The sequence below is a fragment of the Saccopteryx leptura genome, chromosome 5 (genome assembly GCF_036850995.1).
Source record: "Saccopteryx leptura isolate mSacLep1 chromosome 5, mSacLep1_pri_phased_curated, whole genome shotgun sequence".
NCBI classification, from domain to species: domain Eukaryota; kingdom Metazoa; phylum Chordata; class Mammalia; order Chiroptera; family Emballonuridae; genus Saccopteryx; species Saccopteryx leptura.
In genome coordinates, this window is record NC_089507.1 from 110,164,837 (window position 1) to 110,182,445 (window position 17,609).

Consider the following 17,609-nt stretch of genomic DNA (forward strand, 5'->3'; position numbering starts at 1 on the left):
TTTATTTTTCTTCCCCCTCCCTTTTTTTTCTGGAGTTGGAAATGGGGAGGCAGTCAGACATACTCCCTCATTCGCCCGACCGGGATCCACCCGGCATGCCCACCAGGGGGCGATGCTCTGCCCCTCTGGGGCGTTGCTCTGTTGCATCCAGAGCCATTCTAGCACCTGAGGCAGAGGCTATGGAGCCATCCTCAGCGCCCGGGCCAACTTTGCTCCAATGGAGCCTTGGCTGCTGGAGGGGAAGAGAGAGACAGAGAGGAAGGAGAGGGGGAGGGGTGGAGAAGCAGATGGGCGTCTCTCCTGTGTGTCCTGGCTGGGAATCAAACCCGGGACTCCTGCACGACAGGCCGACGCTCTACCACTGAGCCAACCAGCCAGGGCCTATTCTTTTTTTTTTTTTAATGGAACACTTCACAAATTTGTGTGTCATCCTTGCACGGGATCCATGCTAATCTCTGTATTGTTCCAGTTTCTTAGTGTATGTGCTGCTAAAGTGAGCACTAATTCAGTCATTTCAAGACCTCTCTTGAAAACGTTCAAAAAAAAAAAAAGAAAAAAGAAAACGTTCACATCTTGGGCGTTCTTTACTTGTCAGTAAAGAAGGGAAGGATGAACTGGTGAAATTGACATCAGATGGCCATTTGCCTCTCGAGATGCCCTCTCCACCGTTCTTCACCTTGTCCTATGTCCCAGAAACCTGGCTTTCATGAACATCATTGACAGGCTCCCTGCCTTCTGGCTTCTGATTGGGGCAGGTAGTGAGAGAGACGGAAAGGCATTTTGTAGACAGGAGAAGAATGAGTTTAGGGTACTTATTTCCCTGGGTTCCAGCCAGTGGAGTCGTCATGCCTGCACTCTTCCCCCAAGGCTGTATCTTCTCCTAGTGGCTGTCTCCGTACGGTTACCCTCTCTGGGTTTCAGTGACCACCCTCCTCATATGGCCCCTTAGAACGACTTCCCAGTATTGTCAGCACTGAGATACTGTATTGTCTCTTGTTGCACATTCTTTGACTATCACAGTACAGGTCAAACAAGAACGTATTACTTTAGTCTGAAGTTAGCATGCATTGTTAAGTATCTCATGTTAATTCATGTCTTTATTAGAACTTCAGCAGTTCACTGACAGAATTTTTTAAACACTAGGTGGGAAATGTCACTCAGCTAATATCTTACTCTTCAGATTCTTAGGCTGCACCACTACATGGGTCTCTGCTTTCATCTTCAGGCTGTGTTGTTATAGTGTCGTCTAGTGACAGGTGCAGAAAAAATGATTTAATAAAATGTCTTTTTTATACTTCAATAAAAAGATTACTTAAACTTTTTTTTTTCAAATTCTGTAACGGATAGTTTCTGAAAAAAAAGGCAGATCTAACTAAAGAGTTATTATTATAGTTTGGTTTGGTTTTAAAAAGTGTTTTCTGCACCCTGACCCGGGTGGCTCAGTTGGTTGTAGCATCATTTGAACACACCAAGGTTGCAGTTCAATCCCCGGTCAGAGCACGTACAAGAAGCAACCAGTGAGCCCTGGCAGGTTAGCTCAGTGGTAGAGCAATGGCCTGGTGCATGGAAGTCCCAGGTTTGATTCTTGGCCAGGCACACAGAAGTGCCCATCTGCTTCTACCCCTCCCCCTCTCCTTCCTCTCTGTCTCTCTCTTCCCCTCCCACGGCCAAGGCTCCATTGGAGCAAAGTTGACGCTGGGCACTGAGAACGGCTCCATGGCCTCGGCCTCAGGTGCTGAAATGGCTCCAGTTGCAACAGAGTAACCCCCTAGATGGGCCGAGCATTGCCCCCTAGTGGGCTTGCCGGGTGGATCCAGGTCAGGTACATGTGGGAGCCTGTCTTACTGCCTCCCCGTTTCCAACTTCGAAAAATACAAAAACCCCCAAAAAACAAAAAGAAACCCATGAAAAAGTATATTCAGCCCAAACCAATTCCACCTTCTTAACCAAAAACTACAAGTTAAATCTTGATCAGCATCTTACAAAATTATGGTAAACGGATTCTGGAGAGAACTGCTTTCAATTAGGCAAGGAGGGGAGCTCCATCTCATTCCAATGGGGAATTAGTCCTGATTATGAATACCTCTAACACTTTGCAACTTGATCTTAACCTCTCTCAACCTCGTTTCCCTTATTAGTAAAACCGAGACATGACCACGCCATGCAAGGTTATTTTAAGGATTGAGAGTCTATAAAGCAAATACAGTAGTAATTGCATATATATATAAAAGACTAGAATGATAGACAATAAAATATTAACAGAGACCTTTCCTGAGTAATGAAATTACAGAGCATTTTTTAAAAATTCCCTTTGTGTTTTCCAAATTTTTTTACACAAAGAATAATTCTGTAGTCTAACCAGCAGTGGTGCAGTAGATAGAGCGTTGTCGGCCTAGGACTCTGAGGACCCAGGTTCAAAACCCTGAGGTCTCTGGCTTGAGTGTGGGATCATTAACATGGTCCCATGGTTGCTGGCTTGAGGCCAAGGTTGCTGGCTTGAGCAAGGGGTCACTGGCTCAAGGCACGTATGAGAAGCAATCAATAAACAACTGAAGTGCTGTACCTATGAGTCTTCTCATCTCTCCACCTTTCTATCTGTATCTGTCTCTTTCTCACTAAAAAAAAAATAATTCTATAAAAATAAAATTTTAAATTGTCTTTTTTTGTTCCATAAAACCCCACAATACATATGCAAGTCTCAAATTTCACATTATCTTCTACAATACCAGTCATTATTTCAATACTTACTGTGTGCCAGATAAATGTTTCCACTTAATACTCAAAATAATTGCTAAAAATGTCATGTAGGCAATTACAAAATATGTATTAATGTTAAGCAAAATAAGCTTTTAAATGTAAGAAAACAGAATCAGACAGGTCACTCAGCTAGTACACGTCAGCACTAGGATTCAAATCTCACCCTGATTTGTGTGCTCTAGAAACTTACAAAGAATTAATTATTAAGTTGTTGACAAAGGCAAGAATCATATTACCATTAAGAAACAGGAAAAAAATGCAAATATTTGAAGGTTCAGGGGATTTGTTATTACATACCCTGCCCTAAAACATTCTATCCCCTTTACTATAGTAATAAGGTTCTCTGAAAGAGGAAGCTACAGTGTTGGGTTATCTGTTTTCATAAGATTCCTACGTTTAGCAAACTTCACATATCAAGCCATCAACTAACTAATCAACAGCTGAGACTCAAAGGTAACCAAAGGAGGGAAAAAAGGTCTCTAAACAGTAAAATATAAGTGAAACAATAATAAAGTTTGTGTACTTTATAGTCTCTCAAAACCTTCATTCAGATCTAATTCACTCTGTTTTTATTCAGAACTATTTTTAGACAATTAGCACCAGGTTTATGGCTGCTTCATTCCCAAGTCAAAGAAGATCAAAGCAGAAAATGAGAAATAGGGAGGACTATTAGAGACAGTTACACTTTAATGTACAGGAAACACCATATTTTTCCATGTATAAGATGCACCCTTTTCTGAAAAATCTGGGGTCTAAACACTGGGTGCATCTTATACAGAGGTTGTAGATTTGTTTACTTGCATTTCCTGCTTTTTCATGCTTGTCTTTGTGCTCATTGTTTTGCACTTTTTACCAGTATATTATGGTAGGTTACATTTTGCCACGTTCTGCCCAGAAATGACTCAGAAAATATTTTTGTACAATGCTGAATTCAAGTTAAAAGTGACCCAGGCCCTGGCTGGTTGGCTCAGCTGTAGAGCATTGACCTGGCGTGTGGAATTCCCAGGTTCAATTCCCAGTTAGGGCACACAGGAGAAGTGCCCATCTGCTTCTCTACCCCTCCCCCTCTCCTTCCTCTCTATCTCTCTCTTCCCCTCCTGCAATCAAGGCTCCATTGGAGCAAAGTTGGCCAGTGCACTGAGGACGACTCCATGGCCACCACCTCAGGTGCTAGGATGGCTCTGGCTGCTACAGAGCTATGCCCCAGATGGGCAGAGCATCGGCCCCTGGTGGGCATGCCAGGTAGAACCTGACTGGGCTCATGTGTGAGTCTGTCTGACAGCCTCCTCATTTCTAACTTTGGAAAAATAAAATAAAATAAAAGTGCCTGACCACGTAATGGTGCAGTGGATAGAGTGTTGGACTAAGATGCAGAAGAACCAGGGTTCGAGACCCCCAAGGTCACCAGCTTGAGCATGGGCTCATTGGCTTGAGCAAAAAGCTCACCAGCTTGGACCCAAGGTCGCTGGCTTGAACAAGGGGTTACTCGGTCTGCTGAAGGCCCGCGGTCAAGGCACATATGAGAAAGCAATCAATGAACAACTAAGGCGTCGCAACCAAAAAAACTGATGATTGATGCTTCTCATCTCTCTCTGTTCCTGTCTGTCTGTCCCTATCTATCTCTCTCTCTGTCCCTGTAAAAAAATAAGTAAAATAAATAAAATACAATAAAGTAAGACAGTTTTCAAAAGTGAATGGAAATCATGCTGCAGAATGTAAGTTTGGTCCTCCTCCAACTGAGAAATCAATCCAAGACTGGCTACAGGAAGAAGAAACCCTAGTGAAAGTACCATGGCAGAAGAAGGCCATGAGAGGCAAGTCAACAAAATGGCCTGATTTAGAGAGGGAATTGAAGATATGGATTAAAGAGCGAAGGGCAATTGGAATTCTTGTGTCCACAAAGATGGTTCAGTATGTGGCAAGGAAGAATTGCTGATGAAAAAGAAGTTACTGATTTCAAAGGAGGACACAATAGGTGCTTCAGGTTCATGAAACAGAATGGACTAAGCATGCGTACATGCACCAGACTTGCCCAAAGGATGCCTGAAAGCTGTGAGCAGAAGATTCTTGAATTTCATTGTTTTGTCATTCAATGTCAGAAGACACATCAGTTTGAGTTAGGACAGACTGCAAATATGGACAAAGTCCCCCTTCAATTTGATGTCCCAAGTAACAGAATTGTTGATAAGAAGGGGTGAAAACTGTAACTGTGAAGACAGTGGACATGAAAAGAGCCATTATATAGTTGTTCTAGCTGGTTGTGCCAATGGAACCAAGCTGCCTCCAATCCTGATTTTCTTTGTGTGTGACAGAGAGAGAGAGAGAGAGAGAGAGAGAGAGAGAGACAGACAGACAGACAGAAAGAAAGGGAGAGAGATGAGAAGCATCAATTCTTCATTGCGATTCCTTAGTCTCCTTAGTTGTTCATTGATTGCTTTCTCATATGTGCCTTGACTGGGGGGCTGAAGCAGAGTGAGTGACCTATTGCTCAAGCCAGTGACCTTGGACTTCAAGCCAGCGACCTTTGGGCTCAAGCCAGTGACCCTGCGTTCAAGCTGGTGAGCCCACACTCAAGCTGGATGAGCCCGCACTCAAGCCTGTGACCTTGGGGTTAAGAACTTGTGTCCTCCATGTCCCAGTTCAATGCTCTACCCACTGCACCACCACCTGGTCAGGCCTATGCTGATTTTCAAATGCAAAACAATGCCAAAAGAAGAAGTTCTTCAAGGAGTGATTGTCCATGTTCATGACAAGGGTTGGATGAATCAGGATGGGATAGAGATATGGTTTAAGGAAGTTTGGAGAAGGAGAACAGGTGGGCTTTTACACAAACCTACCCTATTGGTGCTTGATCAGTTCAGGGCACACATAACAAAAAACACAAAGAAGATTGCTGCGAAGTGAAAGACAAAACTTGCCATCATATCTGGAGTCTTGAGATCCCAGTTCCAACCACTTGATATCAGCATTAATAAGCCCTTCAAAGCTACCATGAGAGACAAATGGAACCACTGATGAAATCTGGGAGAATTTGACACCAGCAAGAAGAGTGAAAAAACCAACTATAGAAGAAGTTTGTACTTGGGTGAAAAGATCCTGGGATAATATCAAGATTGAGATTGTTGTCAAGTCATTTAAGAAGTGTGGCATTTCAAATGCCATAAATGGAACTAAGGATGAGACAATATATGAAGACAGTGATTTGTCATTAGACAGATGAGGACAAGCTAATGGATGGGAGTTTTGACAGTGATGAGTTGTATGAATTTTATGATGAATAAAACTTGAGTTCAATAACTTTATGTAATGTAGGAGACAACTCTGCACCAGTATAAATGGCAATTAACTGCAGAGCAAGGGTTAATTGGAGTCAGGAGATCTTGGAGTGTGTTGGCCATGGAGAGACACTGGCCTGGATTACTCAAGTGCATGTACACAGGATTCTTGGAGGAATGCCTGCAAGAACCAGATGTACTTTGTGATTGATAAGCTCTGAGACTCTTACTTTTCTTGTGTCCTTGTTCATGAAAAGAAACAGTAGACATGCAGGGTTGGGAATGAAACAGATGGGGAAAAAGGCTTGTGTAACTTTCTGGTTTTAATTGCTGAGCTATGGTTTTTGAAACTCAATAAATATGCAGTGGTGCTGTTTCTTGGGGCTGATTCTGCAGAAGAGTTTCATTCCTCTGCCCAGTGTATATAAAATCTGGTGTCTTTTGCCTCGCGAGTTCGAACCGTGAAGAAATTCGTAACAACTGGCACCCAACGTGGGGCACAATCCCATGACACTGGGGCTCGAAGAGGTCAGAGGTTGCAGTCTTGGGACCATCAGACCAAAGGGGGTATAAGACTGTTCTGTAGGTAAATGTTCAGGAGGCAGATTGATGGGGAATTCTCATGCCAATTCCTCAACGGAGTCCCCAAAATACTTTAAATTACTGCAAACATAATTACAGGGTTATGGTGTAACTGTAAATAGTAAAAATATTAAGTTGTTAATTAAAAATATAAGAAAGCATTGTTACTGGTTTCAGCCACAAGGAAAGTCTGATTTAAGTTTAAAAACCTGGAACCAAGTAATGAGAGTTTTACAGCATGATCATCAACAAGGAGACCCTATTCATTTTTCTGTTTGGTGTCTTTGTAATTTAATTTCTTTAGCTTTGCAGCCATTACAGTCTGATTCTGAATCCTCATGACCTCCAACTCATCAGGTAAAGTCTGATATTGATATAGGTAGAGCAGTAACTGTTAAAAGGAGAGAAGTTTGAAGCATTACATCAATTGGTACAAACTCATTTAGAATGAGGACATACAGAAGAATCACAAAGTCCTTAGAATTCTCCAGTCTTTGTAATAATGAAAAAAGTACTGATTTTCTTTGGTGTTTTGGTTATGATCCTCTAAGCTATCATTTTGTTTCTTTCTTATTTTTTGCCTGGAAACTGAGGCAGGGGACATGTGTTGGATCTGACTATAGAAAATATCCCAGCAGCTGCCAAGAAAATTTTCTTGGGGAAATTTTATTTAGTCCCATCCATCATCAGTCCCTCTGTCAGAAAATTCCCTGATTAAAATCAGGCAGGCATCTTTCTAGTCTGACTGTGCTCTGAAATCTCGAGTTTCTCTCTAGTTCATCTGATTTGTCTGAATCTAGTTTCTGTTTAGTTTTTGTTTAATGTTGTCTAAAATGTGTTTTTAAGGCCTGAATTAGGTTCTTGCATGCAAAAATTAGAAATGCCGGCTCTTATATGGAAAAATAGTTTCATCCATATATTTTTTGTTTTAAAAATTAGAAATTGTAAGGAGCACTCATTTAAATTTAAATTGAATAGAATATGAATACTTAAGACTTGCTAATTTTATTAATGCATTATAAGGTATATTCAAAGTTAGAAGTCCAGTAATAATTCAAGTATTAAGATTAATCAAAGTTATATGTTATACTTGTGTTTCTGTACTGAAAATTGTCTTGTTTGTGTGTAAAGATATTCTCAGATATGTAAAACAAAGGAATTAAGCAAAATTAAGTCATTTCAAGAATCTATCTCAAGCTGCTGCTTCAGGCGGTTAGCTACTTGTCAGGCATATCCTGCAAAAGGGGCCTCAAGGAAAGTAGGAATTTAGCTCCTCTGATACCCTGAAATAAACAACAATACAAAAGACTTTTAGATATAGAAGCTAATGCATCTGTATCTGTTATTACTAAGCAACATTAGTTTTCTTCCTAGCCCACTTAAGCAGTAGTCACTAAACTGCAAGGCTTAGGGCAAAGTCCCTAACAAAGCTCTAAGATTTTTTTTACAGTTAGAAGATAACAAGGGTCATTTGGCCTCTGATGAAGAAAAACATTTATCTTGTGAATAATTAAAGAAACGACTTTTTAAATTACAGTCTAAACTTTCTGAAAAGGAGTTTTTATACTCACTATGACCAAATTTCTGTCAAAACATTTAAAAAGTTGAAAATGGTTTGCTCCCAGTGTAGAACTAACTGTCCTTATGCACAGGAACTGCTATTCTCCTTCACAGACTCTGAATGTTTTATCTCAAAAATTTTAGAAAAGTTTAGCTTGGACTGTTCTTTCAAAAGTGAAATAGTTACAATTTATGTCTTAGTAGGAGAATCAGGCTCATATTCAAGCTAGTCAGAATGCTAACATTAACCCTTTTGTTAATATTACACAAGATGAACTTTTTAGACAGGGACAGTTTGCTAATTTACAACAGCAATGTAGGCAAAATATAGGGGCGAGGATTTGCTTTTATCTCTACAAATATGGGAGACTAGTAGATGCCTTCCAGAAGATTAAAGACTCAGTATGAGCCCTAAACCTAGAGCCAAAGGGTATTAGAGAAATAAAGATAAAGGCAACTACAACACAAAAAGCTAAACTGCCTACTTATGGGCAACTAAAGAAACTTACCCAGGAGGCAAAAACTATTTTAATTAAGACTAAGACTTCAAAAACATCCTTGACTCTGTTTCTGGCAATGTTAGCTGTTGTGTCTTTAACAGGGGTAGTCAACCTTTTTATACCTACCACCCACTTTTGTATCTCTGTTAGTAGAAAAATATTCTAACTGCGCACTGGTTCCACAGTAATGGTGATTTATAAAGTAAGGAAGTAACTTTACTTTATAAAATTTATAAAGCAGAGTTACAGCAAGTTAAAGCATATAATAATAATTACTTACCAAGTACTTTATGTCGGATTTTTGCTAAGTTTGGCAAAATAAATCTTTATAAAACAACTTACTACCACCTACCATGAAAGCTGGAATGCCCACTGGTGGGCAGTGGGGGCCAGGCTGACTACCACTGGTCTATAACAATAAGCAGAACTAACTACTCTTACTAAGTTTATATTACTTTCACAAGGAATGTTGAATAGCTTGACATTATGTCAAAATTATGTAAATCAACCTTTAGAAAAAATTCATCAGAAATATCCTCAATCTTTGATAATCCATTATATGTATGACATATTAATAGCTTGTGAAAATAATAATAAACTTTCAGTCATCTTTAAAGATGCTTCTGAAGCCTTGAATCAGTATGATTTAATTATAGCTGAAGACAAAATTCAAACATCTTGTCCTTTTACGTATTTAGGGAATATAATTGAAAATCAAAGAATTATTCCTCAAAAGGTCAATTTACGAACTGACTCCTTAAACACTTCAAATGACTTTCAAAAATTATTAATTAATTGGTTGAGACCCTCTCTAGGAATTCCTACTTATGCACTAACTAATTTATTTAATATTCTTCAAGGAGATTCTGATTTAAACAGTCCTTGACAGTTAACAGAAATGGCAAAAGAAGAGTTATCACTTATTGAAAAAAATATGCATATTGCTTATTAGATCAAATTGATACATATCAACCTATTCAATTAATTATTTTTTCCTCAGAACATTCTCCTTCTGGCATCATATGGCAAGAAAACAAGATATTAGAATGGCAATTTTTGCCACATACGACTCAAAATAAATTATGTACTTACTTAGAGAAAATCTGTACTTTAATTATTAAAAGTAGACTTAGAATAAGACAACTAACTGGAAATGATCTGAATAAAATTATTATACCTTTGACATGTAATCAGATTTCAGACAACCGGAAGTTAAATATTGATTGGCAAATTGCATTGGCTGACTATTTTGATACTGTAAACAATCATTATCCTACAAATAAAAGGATTCAATTTCTAAAAAGAACACAATGGATCTTGCTGACTAAAGTATTGGCTCAGCGAATTCAAAAGGTTTCTACTTTTTATACTGATGTAAATAAATTAGGTATCGCTAGATATACTGGACCAGTGACCAAAGTAATAAAGACTCCATATACATCAGCTCAAAAGGCAGAGTTATCTGCTGTATTACTACTTCTTAATGATTTTTCTTGTCCTATTAACATTGTTACTGATTCACAATATGTAGAACATACAGTTAAATTTATAGAAACTATTCACATTTCAAATGAAGGTTCTGAATTACACAAATTATTTCAAAAATTACAACTTTTATTTGATAGATACATGAATTTACCAGGAATTACTACTGCCCTTTTGCTGTTCCACTTGGCTGCCTGACCCCACCCTTAATTACTGGACAATTGCCCCTGGGACAGAGGGATTCTAGGAAGCTAGTCAGTCACCTCAAGGAAGAGTATTCCAGAAAGCTGAACATACCAGCACACCCTTGCTTGGGGCTATCCCCAACCCTATAAAATTTTGCCTTGGTCTGTTTTTGGGGTCCTTCTTTTGGAGAAGTGCCCCAGCAGGTCTTTCTCCTCTAATAAAGCCTGCACACCTGGAGTTCGAGTGCCGTCTCATTCTTACATTATTATAGGAACGAAACTCACCTATCTATATAAATTCACATTCGTTCTCATACAGCTTTACCAGGACCTATGTCTACTACAAATAATAAAATTGATCAGTTACTCATTGGATCAATGGAAATAGCTACTAAATTTCATACAGAGACTCATACAAATAAAAAGATTTAATGCAAAATTTTAAAATAACCAGGCAAGAAGCTCAAAATATTGTTAGAAAATGTCCTCAGTGCAGTGTCATAAATGCTCCTCCATTACCAGGAGGAAAGAATCCTAGAGGACTACACAGTAATGACCTGTGGCAAATGGATGTTACTCATACTTCTTCTTTTGGAAAACTATCTTATGTACACTGTTCTATTGATACTTATTCTTCCTTTCGATGGGCCACACCTTTGCCTGAAGAAAAGGTTGATTGTGTCATTCAACATCTTATTGAAGCTTTTAATGTTATGCACATTCCAAAAGCAATTAAAACTGACAATGGTCCTGCCTATACTTATGCTAAATTTCAACAATTCTGGAATATTAAACATACTACTGGAGTTCCATATAATCCACAAGGACAAGCAATTATTGAGCTCAGTAATCGCACTTTAAAAAATATGTTACTTAAACAAAAGGGGGGAGAAGGAAGGAGATTATATCCTAGAATTATGTTACATAAAGCTTTATTTACTTTAAATTTTTTAAATACAGGAGAAGATAATTTGACTGCTGCAGACAGACATTGGACAAAAAATAATAGTTCTAAAATTAATCATCCTGGCATTATAAAAATAAATTGGATCAATGGGTACCTGGTATAGTATAACATTGGGGAAGAGGGTTTGCTTGTGTCATTGCAGAATCCAGTGAAGTCCTTTAGATCCCAGCTCACAGAATTAAACTAACAACATGAGTAAGAGAAATAAATTCTTTCCATATCTGCCCATTGCCAAGATGGAAACATTAAACTTTGGAAAAAGAACCTTAAAGGTGCCGCTGTCCAGTACTGAAAAGGCTAAAATATCAAGTTAGGGTCAACTTAAAAGCTGACCTCTGTGGTAAGAATTCTGGTAAGTAGAGCTGAAAATTTTAGTTTTGGGGCATATATCCCTAATTCTCCATTAAGTAGAGCTCATTGGGAAGATAGTGCCGTTCCTATTTTTGTTCATGACTCTAATTGGCTTCCAGGACCTTTCAATGATAGAGGTCCCTTAGTACCTTTGGAAGAAGGCATGAAATTAGAAAATTATACAACAGGAGTTGAGGGATTACCTATATGTATAGGACATGAGCCACATTGTTTTAAAATAGCTCAAGTTTGGCTCTCTATTGTAAAAAATAATAGTAAAGGAGAAGAAAAAAAAGTTTGTTTTTGTTACAAGAATACGGATTTAAAGGTAACATGGTCCTGAACTTCCGCCTGATTTACCACCCTGTCATACTGCAATTGTTAATTAGCTAAGTGAATGGGTACATTGAAAAAATTGCAGAGTAGAAACTGCTCAGGTTTTACTTAATATTTCCTATGGAAACATCATAGATTGGGGCCCTCATGGTTCCACCTGAGTAAAAGGTCAGGGTGCTGATTTAAGGTGGCATAAAAAGAATGGTTTAATTACAGTTGATAGTCAAGGTAATCATACTATTATATGGCATGGATATAAGCTCCACATATAAAATTTGGTCATATACAATATCATTTGTGGAAAGTAGCCATGGCACTTAAACATGTCAGCATGGAAAGTAGAAATCTAGAGAGATTATCCTTCTAATCATACTATGTTAACCTTTAAAAAGAATGAGACACATTTCATATCTGCTTGTGTTAGATTGCCTTATATGTTTATTATAGGTGAAACCAAATGGACAACTGAAAATTATTCTACAACTTGCAATAAGTGTGCTTTATATACATGTATTAACTCTTTTATTCTTTTTAATAAAAATAGTCAAAGTCTAATACATTTTAAGAGCCCAAACAGGAGTCTGGATTCCAGTACAGATGCATTGTATGTGGCAAGATTCCCCTTCTTTAATGCTGTTACAACATCTTATTAAGTCTTTGAAGCAAACCAAGAGACTAGTTGGACTGATCATTACTATCATTATGGGACTAATAGCTGTAACCACCATGGCTGCTGTGTCTGGAGTTGGATTACATCAAAGCATACAGACTGTGGACTTTGTGCAAAAATGGCATGAAGATTCTGAACGACCGTGGACTTCTCAATGACGTGTAGATAGTAACATTAATGCTAAAGTTAATGATTTAGAACAAACTGATTATGTTAGAAGATCAAATTGTTAGCCTGCAAAGACAAATTAAGCTAAAATGTGATTGGAATGTAATTTCTTTTTCTGTTACCCCTATTTCTTAGAATCTTATTTATTTCCCTTGGGAAAATGTTAAAAAGCATTTGTTAAATCATGAAAACTTAACTATGGAAACTTTAGATTTACAAAAGCATATTGATGCTACTTTTAAAGATCAGTTGAAATTGATTGATGGAGAAAATTTACTAACTGCTATTTCTGATGGAATCAGTAACTTGTTTCCTCTAAAACAATTGAAGATTTTTGGAGGAACTGTAGGAGGCATTGTACTAATTATTTATTTTATATTTCTTTTATTATATATAGTTAGAAGAAGAGAAAATCAGCATCAAAGCAAAATAGAGCAGCAATCTGCCATGTTATCTCTTATGCTGCATAAGATGGAAGCTAAAAAGAAAGCAATGTAGTCTTTATCTAGTATTAAGCTCTAGAATTTATAAAGGAAACACATTATAAGTTTTTCAATAGGTAGAAACATCAGCTGCTAAAACTAAGCATTTCAGAAAGGACGTTGCTCCTCATTCACTCTCATGGCTATAAATAACTCTGTTTGGCCCCTAAGATGGCTGGTTAGTTGATGATGGGTAAGATACCTGATGGCAGGAACAACCTAAGACAGGCACAGTTGAAGAGGGGCCATCAGGAGAAAACTTAAGAACTAATAAAAGTGAGGCTCAAACCCTCCCCTGGAGAATGCAGGAGACTGCTCTCCTGTAGTGGTCATCATCCACTGTCCAGGCCACCTAGAGAGGAGGACTCCATGGAAACTTTAGAAAAACTGAGCAGCTGATGATACTAGTAATAAGGTAGCCCTAAAATCAGTAGGGTTTTGGGGAAATTTTAGTAACTTTAATAGAACCATTGTTGCCAAAGGTTTTTTTTGTAACCAATTAGAAAAAGATTTACCAGCAAGAAAGGGACAACTAAGTATAAGTAGAAGTAGTTAGAAAAGTTAGTGTAGGCTAAATAAATAAGAAAAAGGGGGGATATGTAGGAGACGACTCTGCACCAGTGTAAATGGCAGTTAACTGCAGAGCAAGGGTTAATTGGACATAGGAGATCTTGGAGTGTGTTGGCCATGGAGAGACACTGGCCTGGGTCACTCTAGTGCATGTACACAGGATTCTTGGAGAAATGCCTGCAAGAACCAGATGTAGTCTGTGATTGATAAGCTCTGAGACTCTGACTCTTCTTATGTTCTTGTTCATGAAAAGAAACAGTAGACATGCAAGGTTGGGGATGAAATGGATGGGAAAAAAGGCTTGTGTAACTTTCTGGTTTTAATTGCTGAGCTATGGTTTTTGGAACTCAATAAATATGCAGTGGTGCTGTTTCTCAGGGCTGATTTCACGTAAGAGTTTCAGCCCTCTGCCCAGTGTATATAAAATCTGGTGTGTCTTTTGCCTCACAAGTCCAAACTATGAAGAAATTTGTAACAATATAATACTTTCTTTTTTCAAATTTCAGACCCCAAAAGTAAGGTGCGTCGTATACATGGGCAATACGGTAATGAAGAGGTGAATGATATGTGGAGAGGAATGCAAAATCACGATTGAAAAAAATGAAGTAATCACATGAAACTTGATTGGTCACATCCACCAGCCACATGTGAAGATAACTGCTGTTTGAGGACTAAGGAAAGCCTACCTAGTGCCCACTTAGTGAACAATGAAGGAAACACTGCCATTTACCATAGGAGAAAAGACACCCTGGAGTCTGTGTGTTGTTTCTCGAACTTGTAATGAGTGCATCAAAAACGGCAGACATTGATTAGAAGAGTGTGCAAAGCGCTGTATGAACCTTATGCAGAAACTGAAAACCAGAGGTTCATGTTTGGTAATGAGACATCTGCTAAAATGTACCTTTACCGTTGGATCAAAAGCAGCAGCACTGGCCGAGCAGTGCAGGACACCATGTGAGGCAGCCTGCAGCGATCCTCCTTATTCACAGTCTCTGCGGCTCCACTGCTCCCCAAAATCAATACCTGCAGCATGCAGGACATGTGCAGAATGGAGAAAACATTAACTTGCCTGACATGCATTTTCAGAAGAGGTTAAACAAGGCTATATTCAGTCTTATTGTTTCACCGCTCACACAGAAAACAAACGTGATTTTCACAGTATATATAATGCCATATGTTTCACATTCTTCGTGCTTTTTATTACTCATTTTGCTGTTTTAAATGTCCGCTTCCCCCTAGCATAGTGCTGAAGTGGTGTCTGATATTCTCACACACAGGAGGGCTTTGTCTGATGTGCCTCCTGGAGAAAACACATGCCCAGATAAGCTTCCTTCAGGCTTATTGTTAGTGCTCTGGGCCATGAGTTTAGTGTTAATAAATCAACAATATATTAAATAAGGTGTTAAATAAGGTGTCTAAACAGAAACACATTGTGGGGCAGCTATGTTAGGTTTGTTCTGGGGTTTACCAGCTGCAAGCACTTTGCTTGATTGGTGTATGAGCACGTGGCAGAGCCTGTATAAGGCTATGGGTGGTTCTCCCAGATCGCTCTCCTGCCACTGTGAGGTGTGGTTTTCCTTGCTCCCTTGCCCTTACTGTGAATAGCAGATTTTCCTTTGTTTATTAGCTCTTTCCTTTTTGTTGTTTATTTGCTTGACTATCTTTGCGAGCCTCCAATAAATGGGAATGGCCCAACATTTTTCAGCTCTGCAGTTTCTCTACCATCTGCCTGAACCCAATGTGGACCTGCCTGGCCTTGGCCATTGGCATTGTATCTGGCATAGTCAGCAGGATTTGGAGCAGATGGGTATGGAGCCATTGACACCCTTGAAGGGTCGGGTAGAGGAGAGGTCACTGTTTTCCAGCGTATGGTTGGTTCCCCATGGCTATCCTTTTGGGGGTCATAGGCTGGGTGTTTTTTACAGCCCTGAGAGAGGAAACTGAGAGCTCTGTGAGAGAGGTGGCCAGAGGTTGAAAGCTCCAGGGTGATCTGTGGACAGAGCGACAACAATGGCACAAGATGGAACGGTCACTGGAGAAAGAGCTGCAGATCTGAGAATTGCAACTCAGACTGCAGGCTGAGAACCAGCGATGGCATGAACTAGAGCCAGCACTGGAAAAGGAGGCCGACTGGGTTTGAGATTTGAATTGTGAGGAACAGGCAGAACACCAACAGTGGCTGGAACTGGAGCAATCTCTGGAGAAGGAATTGTGGGTTTGCGAGTTGCAGTTTGCCCTGGAAGCTGAATGTTGGCAGTGACAGCTGTTAGAGTAACAACTGTAAGTTCAGGAGCTTGAGAGTCAGCTTCAGGCCAAGAGCCGACAGCCACAGGAGCTGAAGGTGTGTGGAAGACGGAGCAGCATTTCTGCTGGCAGAGTGGTTCTGAGTTGGCAAGAGCAGGTGTTTCAAACTCCTCCTTCTCTGAGGGCAAGGCTTGGGTTGCATCTGCCATCCCCATACTCAGAGCCTGGCTGGTGGTCGCCAAGAATGTAAATCCCAGCAGCAAAGAGTCCCACAGGGGCAACCACAGCCTCCTCTACAGGAAGTGGAGCACTCTGTGCTCTGGCCCTACACCCAGGCAGAGCTGATGGAGTTGAGGGTGAAATTCAGGCAAAAATCCATAGAGAGCTGCTGGCAGCCTGACTATTGAGGTTGTGGGACATAGGGGTGATGGCATCATGCTCTCTGGAACAGAGATAGAGAAATTGTCTACCATTATCACACACTTCTCCTCGAGGCAGTGTCTTCAGAACTGCCATGACAACCTAGGAGTCCATACCCTATTAGAATGGGTGATGGCCACCATTCGTATGGTCTGACAGAATGTGGGGGACTTGCTGGGGCAGTGAGTTGGTGGCAGTGCTACAGTGAATTAGTAAATGTCCTTCGTATGAAGGACATGCTGCTTTCTACCCGGGGTCACGTGGGCCAGACAAGGAAGTGTTTATGGCCGGGATGTGGGATCTTACCCTCTGCAGTGCCCCATTAGCCTTTTTTGGGTCACTAGTGGCTATCCTGGGCCCCTATGTGGAACAGCCTATCAATGTGATTACACAGATGGTAACAGATTTGGGGGAGCTGAGGGCTACTGCCCATGCTGCCCTTCCAATGAGCAAGAGGAATGGGCTTGTAAAGTTACCCAAACACAGGGGTGGGTACATTTAATTGTGGCTGGGGCAGATAGGGAGAAATTGGATGGCAAATCTAATAAGGTTCTTTTGAAGCTTTGGCAGCAGCTTAAACCAGGACAGAGATTCCAGCCACTGAGACAAATGGTCCCAGCAGCTACCAATAAAATGGTTGGTGTGTGGCCCTGACCGGTTGACTCAGTAGTAGAGTGTCGGCCCGGTGTGTGGAAGTCCCAGGTTTGATCCCTGGTCAGGGCACACAGGAGAAGCACCCATCTGCTTCTTCCCCCTTCCACCTCTCCTTCCTATTTCTCTCTTCTCTTCCCACAGCCAAGGCTCCATTGGAGCAAAGTTGACCTGGGTGTTAAGGATGGCTCCATGGTCTCTGCCTCAGGTGCTAGAATGGCTCCGGCTACAGTGGAGCAATGCCCCAGATGGGCAGAGCATTGCCCCCTGGTGGGCATGCCAGGTGGATCCTGTTTGGGTGCATGTGGGAGTTCCTCCCTGTTTCTAACTTCGGGGAAAAAAAAGGTGTGTGTGTGGTACGGTTACAAGATTATATGATGGAGACCCCTGAAGGAGAGAGAGGAGG

The 17,609-nt window shown here is 40.2% G+C and overlaps 1 non-coding gene across 1 annotated transcript; it reads right to left on the reverse strand.

The window, feature by feature from the left end:
- Positions 1–395: 395 nt before the first annotated feature.
- Positions 396–501, reverse strand: LOC136407316 (U6 spliceosomal RNA). The gene has a single exon (XR_010751868.1). It is a non-coding gene; the product is annotated as a U6 spliceosomal RNA (small nuclear RNA).
- Between the last annotated feature and the right edge of the window lie 17,108 nt (positions 502–17,609).